Consider the following 7,256-nt stretch of genomic DNA (forward strand, 5'->3'; position numbering starts at 1 on the left):
GACGAGGGTGTTTACGTTCCTCTTTTGGTACTGTGCGGAGGCAGAGCCGAGAGGACATAATTCATTCAGATTGTTTTTGGAAAGCTCACTCCGATCCACAGATCTTAGCCCCAAAGCTTACCTTTTCGAGAACAGAGCAGGACCCTTGGCCAGCCCTAGCCACCCTTTACAGGACTCCGCCCTCAGAGATGTCCCTGCCCTGTTATCTGTTGACGCATTAATTGCCTGTTCCCCAGCGCCTTTGCTGGCTGCACCCCAGGCCTGTGGAGCGGGCCTGGCTCAGAGCAGCCAGTCCACAAGGAGTTCCCGAGGTAAAGTCAAGTGAGCGGTAGTTTTCAGATTTCATCACTGTTAGTCTTTGATAATGAAGCCACTTAGGCCGGAAGTGTTTTAAAATCTGTTGAGTTAAATAGGCTACGCATCAGACTTCATTAATTTACTCTTTCAGAACTCAGATGCTGGGGCTGGAGAGGTGGTTCAGTGGTTAAGAACACCAGCTGCTCTTCCGGAGGTCCTGAGTTCAATTCCCAGCAACCACATGGTGGCTCACAACCATCTGTAGTGGGGTCTGATGCCCTCTTCCAATGTGTCTGAAGACAGAGTTAGTACACTTACATACATAAAATAAATATATAATTCTTAAAAAAAAACAAGCCTCAGATGCTTCCTAGTTACCAAAACAGCTGAACTTCACAAACTGTGTTATATTTCATAAAAATACAGTGAGGGCTTTGGTTGATGTTGGACTGACTTCTTTAGAGTAACTTGCTTCTCTTCATGTCTTCGGTCTTCCCCAAGAGCAGCAGGAGTAGCTGTCGGTGTGTGTATATTTTTGTTTTTGTCATCCTTATTTTAAATTTGCTTTGAAACAATGTACTGCCCACACTAAGCCCCAAGCCTGGTTTGCTTTGATCTGTTGCAAAGGTAAGTCCTTTGTTCCCAGTCTTCTGTCTCTAGTCTTGGAAGATGCTTTGGACTGAATTTTGCATTCTGTGACTTTGAGCTTCCTGCTTCCAGGGCTTTGTTGATGCTGCTGTTTTTCCTTTGGGTTGGGTCTTCCTTACTTTTCTGATGCTGTGAAGAGACGCTATGGCCAAGGCGACCTATGAAAGAAGGGTTAATTGGGGCTTACGGTTCCAGAGTCTGTGATCATCACGGTAGTCAGCGTGGCAGGCTGGCGGGGTATTAGAGCAGTAGGGGAGCCAGTGCACATTGAGAGGATAACCACAAAGGGGGGGGCAGGGCTGACTGAAAACAGCATAGACAGCTCAAGACCCTCAGTGACACACCTCTGCCAACAAGACCACGCCTCCCAATCCTTCCCAAACAGTTCTACCAATTGGGGACCAAGCATGCAAATATGTAATAAGCCTGTGGGACTTTCTCATCCAAACCACCACACGCTGTCTTTCTCGGTGTTAGAAGCAGTTGTGCTCTTCCAAAAAAAAAAACGATACATTTTTTATTTGTCATTGTTTCTTTACTCTGTGTGTGTGTGTGTGTGTGTGTGTGTGTGTGTGTTTTCATGTGTAGGTAAGTAGATTAGAGTGCATATTGTGTGTGTGCGCACAGGTAGAAGTTTGCTGTCTTTCTCAATCTCTCTTCATCTTATTTTATGAGGAAAAAAAAAATCTCTCACTGAACTTAGAAGTCCTTGATTCAGCAAGACTGGCTGGCCAGCCAGCAATGGAATCTTCCTCTGTACAACTCCTTGCGTTAGGATCACAGACGCATCCAACCATGCCTGGCTTTTTACATGTGTGCTTGCGGGGTTCTGAACCCAGGTCCTTCATGTTTATGTGGCAAGCACTTTACCCACGTGTCTCTCCAGCACGTCTCTCCAGTGACCGTTTGCAGTTTTTAAAGCATTCCTTCCTTACTCCAGGTTTCAAAGGCTGACATCAGGTTTGATGTGGGCCCTGTTATTAGTTTTCTGGACCTCTTTCCTTCTTCTCTTTCCTGAACACAATTACATTTCCCAGGATGTTTTTTCCTCAGTCTTTGAAGCAGGAGCAGATATTGAGTTTTATGGATGGCCTTCTCACTGCCAGTTGAAATGAGTATTTGGTCGTATGTGTTTCAGTCAATGTGAATTGTTCCTCAGAGTTTTCTTCTCATATATTTCCTTGAATTCCCATGGAGTTATTATAAGATTATAAGATTTTATGAAAATGACACTTGTCTCTCATAAACTAAGCTAGGCAATTCAAAATGTTTTCTTTCTATAGTCTCGTAGGGTTTAAATAATGTAAGAATATTCTTCAAAGAATTCAAGAAAAAAAAGCCTTTTTTTTTTTTTTTTTTTTTTTTGGTTCTTTTTTTCAGAGCTGGGGACCCAACCCAGGGCCTTGCGCTTCCTAGGCAAGCGCTCTACCACTGAGCTAAATCCCCAACCCCAAAACATTTTTTTTGTTTTTTGTATTTTTTTTTTCCCCAGAGGTGGGGACCGAACCCAGGGCCTTGTGCTTGCTAGGCAAGTGCTCTACCACTGAGCTAAATCCCCAACCCCCGGTTGTTGTTTTTAAAGATCATTTTATGTTATGGGTATGTGTGCACTCAAGTGTAGGTATATACACTACGTGTGTGCGGGTGCCATCAGGGGCCAGAAGAGGGCATCGGCTATTCCGCGATCTGGAGTTATAAGTGTTTGTGAGTCTCTGGATGTGGACGCTAGGAATTGAAGATGGGGCCTTCATAAGAGCAGCAAGTGTTCTTACCTGCTGAACCATCTCTTCAGTCCATTTGGTGCTGAGACCCTGTATTACTCTGTGGTCCACACTGGTCTTAAACTCACGCTCCTCCTGCCTTAGCCTCCCAGATGACGAGATTTCTGACATATGCCATCAGGCCTGCCCAGCTCAAGGGATATCTTATGAAGACTCATTTGACTGGGTTCACAAATTTAATGCTGGCACTGGAGGCATAGACAAGTAGATCTGAGTTTGAAGCCAGTATGGTCTACATCTCTAGATTCCAGCATGCCAGAGCCACACAGAGGACCTTGCTTCAGAAGGAAAAAAAAAACAGTCTTTTTATTCAACATCTTCCTTTGTGGTTGATATTGAGCTATCGAATTTCTACCATTTTGGGGCGCGTTCTTAGAATTTTGATCCTTCAGCCTGTCATCTTTTTCTAGTTCTCTTGGTAAAGGAGTTGTGCTGTGTGGAATTCTTCCTCTGAGGTGGAAACCTGGACCTACTTTCTGGCACTGCATCCAGCAAAATCTCTTATTCATTGGCCAAGATCCTCTAGCAGGCAGACGTGTCTCTCCATATTTTTTTTTCTTATATTCATGCATCTCGTGCGTATGGGTGTGGTGGTCTCAGTGAGACTGGCCTCTGTGGGCTCACGTATTTGCATGCTTGGCTCCCAGTGATGGACTCTTGTCAACAACTAGGAGGTGTGGCCTTGTTGGAAGAGGCTGGGGTGTTTCTTTTTTTTTTTTTTGGAGCTGGGGACCGAACCCAGGGCCTTGCGCTTCCTAGGCAAGCGCTCTACCACTGAGCTAAATCCCCAACCCACTTTTTAAGTTTTGTTTTGTTTTGTTTTGTTTAATTTATTAGTACATTGTTGCTGTCAGATCTCAGATGGTTGTGAGCCACCGTGTGGTTGCTGGGATTTGAACTCAGGACCTCTGGAAGAGCAATCAGTGCTCTTAACCACTGAGCCATCTCTCCAGCCCCGTCTTTGGTGTTTCAAAAGCCTAAGCTAGGCTTGATCTCTCTCTCTCTCTCTCTCTCTCTCTCTCTCTCTCTCTCTCTCTCTCTCTCTCTCTGTGTAGCTCTCAGTTCCTTCTCCTGCACCATGCCTACTTCTGTGCTGCCGTGCTCCCTGCCATGATGACAGTGGTCTATCCTTTTGAAACTGTAAGCAAGCCCCAATTAAATGCTTCCTTTTGCGCCCTTGTTTTCTTTCTTTCTTTCTTTCTTTCTTTCTTTCTTTCTTTCTTTCTTTCTTTCTTTTTTTTTTTTTTTTTCCGGTGCTGGGGACCGAACCCAGGGCCTTTCGGTTGCTAGGCAAGCGCTCTACCACGGAAATGCTTCCTTTTGAAAAAGTTGCCTTGGTCATGGTTTCTCTTCGCAGCAGTAGAACGGTGACTAAGACAATGGGTGTTTTGCCTACATGCATGTCTGTGTGCCATGTGCATGCAGTGCTCACAGAGGCAAAAAGAAAAAGAAAGATGTGTTGAGTCACCTGGGACTGGAGTTACAGTGAGTCACCACATGGATGCTGGGTACCACATGGATGCTGGGAACTGAAATGCACCCTGTTCCTCTCCGAAAGAGCATTCAGTGCTCTTAACCAGTGAGCTGTCTCTGCAGCCACTGCTATGTACGTACAACTTAACATATTATATCCATCCATTCATGCATCCATCCATCCACCATCCATCCTTCCATCTATCCATTTTCATAACCTAAATTTGAGTTAGTGTTTATGGCCTGGCTTGGTGGCACATGCCTGTAGTCCCAGCTATTAGGGAGGCTGAGACTGGAGGATCCCTTGAGTTCAAGAGTTCTGGACTATAGTGCACTATGCCAATCAGGTGTTCACACTAAGTCCAGCACCAATATGGTGACCTTACGGGAGCAGGGAACCACCAGTTTGCTTAAGGAGGGGGGAACCAGCCTAGGTCAGAAACAGAGTGGGTCGAAACTCCTGCACTGATCAGGAGTTAGTGTTCATGAATAAAACCACATTGAATAGAAAATAAATGTCAGGAATGCTAGCATCTTGAGGGTAGCTATGAGGGTACTTCCCAGAAAACTCAATGTCTAAGCTAATGTCTGAATGAGGCAGGAAAGCCAGGCATGGAAAAGAAAAGTGTTCTTGGAAGAGGATCCATCAAGAACCAAGGCCCCAAGGTGAGGTCAAAGTAAACTTTAATCTGGTTTTATTCTTAACCATTTCAAAGAAAACTGGTATTCTTAAAGGCAGTCACCCTGACAGCCTCTAGGACAAGTGCCGCCACCATGACTACAGTGAGAGTTACAACAAAGGGGCTGGTGCACAGCTTGGGTTGAAGCAGACTTTTCATGGTTAGTCTGAGAGTCAGATGTAGGGTTGTAAGAGCCAGTGTCTCTCTGTCTCCCATCCCCATTGACCCCTGCAGGACTGCGCGTCACCCCACTGGTCCTCACCTCAGTGCAGTGTCTCTTCCTCTGCCCATCTCATACACACTGTGCAAGAGGGTCGCTGGCACCTACTCAGGTAGATTTCAAAGCTGTATGCGTTTTACCTCATTGCCTGAAGATGGCTCTGTGGACAGTGTAGACTCCTGGTCAGCACTGTTGTGCTGCCTGTCATGGCCCCAGAACAAAACCTCCAGTCCACGTCCCTATGATTGGGAGTGGACTGATTTGGTCTGAAAAAGAAGAAACTGAAACGTTCTTGCCTTTCATAGACCCATAGCCATTCTGCATTGTCCTGGACAAACTCTTATGGCTCCCCGGTGGGACTGGCTATGAGGAAGAGGGAATAGAAACCTAACTTCTTCTGCCTCGGAGCGCAGTCTGTGGCCGGATTCTTTCCCTGCCACTCTGGGCATTTGCCGTTTCTTTTTTTTCTTTTTTTTTTTTTCTTTTTTCTTTTTTTTAGAGCTGGGGACCGAATCCCGGGCCTTGTACTTGCTAGGCAAGCACTCTACTACTGAGCTAAATCCCCAACCCCGACATTTGCCATTTCTTTCAGTTTCCCTAACAAGCCAAGTCCTTCCCTGCATACATCCGGTACCACAGTTTGAGGGGAAGGCCAACATGGAGTAGAGAAATCAATCATGGAAGCAACAGCTCTTAATTATTCATAAAGAAACGCAACTTTATTATTTTCAAGTACACATGTAGTGCCTCAAACTAGTGTCTCACAGAAGGTCGCCAGTAAGGATCTTGTAGGTGTTCCTTTAACAAATATATCAGGACTGATAGTAATTAGCCTATGCACTTGCTGATTCTAAAGGGAGATTGCTAAAGTGCTCGGAAAGCATACTTTGAGACTAACTATGCTGCTCCTAGCAATATCGTTTATGCTCTTGAATTACCCAGCAGATGATTCTATTGATTGTGCAAAGGTAAACTTTTGTTCAAAGTCAGTGATCTCAAATTAGTCAGGCCCAAATAAATACGGTGTCCCATTTAGACTTCCGACTGAAGGCTATGCATGACTGACAAATTTCAAGGTATTTAGGGTAAGGCAAAACTCAATCCACCACGATGAGACAGTAGCCTTTGGGAGGCCCTGGGGCCTGGCCTGATGCTTGTCTTGACTTTCATATTCCCACCTCAAGCCTTCCAGTTTCCTTGCTGATTCTCTCTTGCTTCCCTCATTCATCCAGGTGCATCTATGCTATGCTTTCTAGGCCAGGATTAGAGAACAGGCAGCTGTCTGAAGAGCGAATATGTTAGGTTGAGAAGAGAGTAAGGAAAGATAACTCTATGTCATAGAAACCTGAAGCCAGCTTCCTGTCTCAAGGAAAGTGGGCATTTGCCCGGGCAGCGGCCGTGCCATCTGAGAGGTCAAAGGCGCATAGGTCTCTTAAGAATTTCTCTTGTGTCTAAAGTTTCTGACTGTGTCATGAACTACACTGATTCTGCATGTTCCCGAAAGTCAGGGATGTCCTGGAAACTTTTCTACACTGATTCCTGCCAATGGCCAAGAGATCCTTTTTCAGGACAAGCAAGGCGATACTGGACATGACGTGGGTTCAGCAGGTGGGTAGGAAGCAGAAGGCAGTGAGAGAGCACAGGGAGAAGTGGCAGCTAACAGGGCTCTCAGAACAGCACGAGGCCCCAAAGAACTAATTATTCTAAAGAAGGGGGTGTTCCCGAGTATGTGGTTGAGATAACTGGACCTTCTGTGAAATCTGAGCCTTGTGGACAGAGAGGACCACTACCCAAGGGTCAGAGGGGCACTGGGTGGCACTTACTGCTAGTCTGATGAGATGAGAGTTTGGTCTGCTGGTGTGCTAGCCTCTTAAGTCTCTCACAGAGCCAGAGCCTGTCCCATATACCTGAAGGCTGAAGATGACACACCTGTGGTCACTTCCTTCCTTCTTTCCTTCCTTCCTTCCTTCCTTCCTTCCTTCCTTTCTTTCTTTCTTTCTTTCTTTCTTCCTTTCTTTTTCAGCCAGTGCACCCCAATCTCCACTTGCCAGCCCAGCTCCCCTCTGGTTCCTGACTGGTCTTGGCTGGGAGACAGACCCCACCTCTCCAACTGGCTTCCTTTTCTGGCCCCAGGCTCTTGCACTCACAGAAGCAGAA

The sequence above is a fragment of the Rattus rattus genome, chromosome 10 (assembly GCF_011064425.1).
Source record: "Rattus rattus isolate New Zealand chromosome 10, Rrattus_CSIRO_v1, whole genome shotgun sequence".
In the NCBI taxonomy this organism is placed as follows: domain Eukaryota; kingdom Metazoa; phylum Chordata; class Mammalia; order Rodentia; family Muridae; genus Rattus; species Rattus rattus.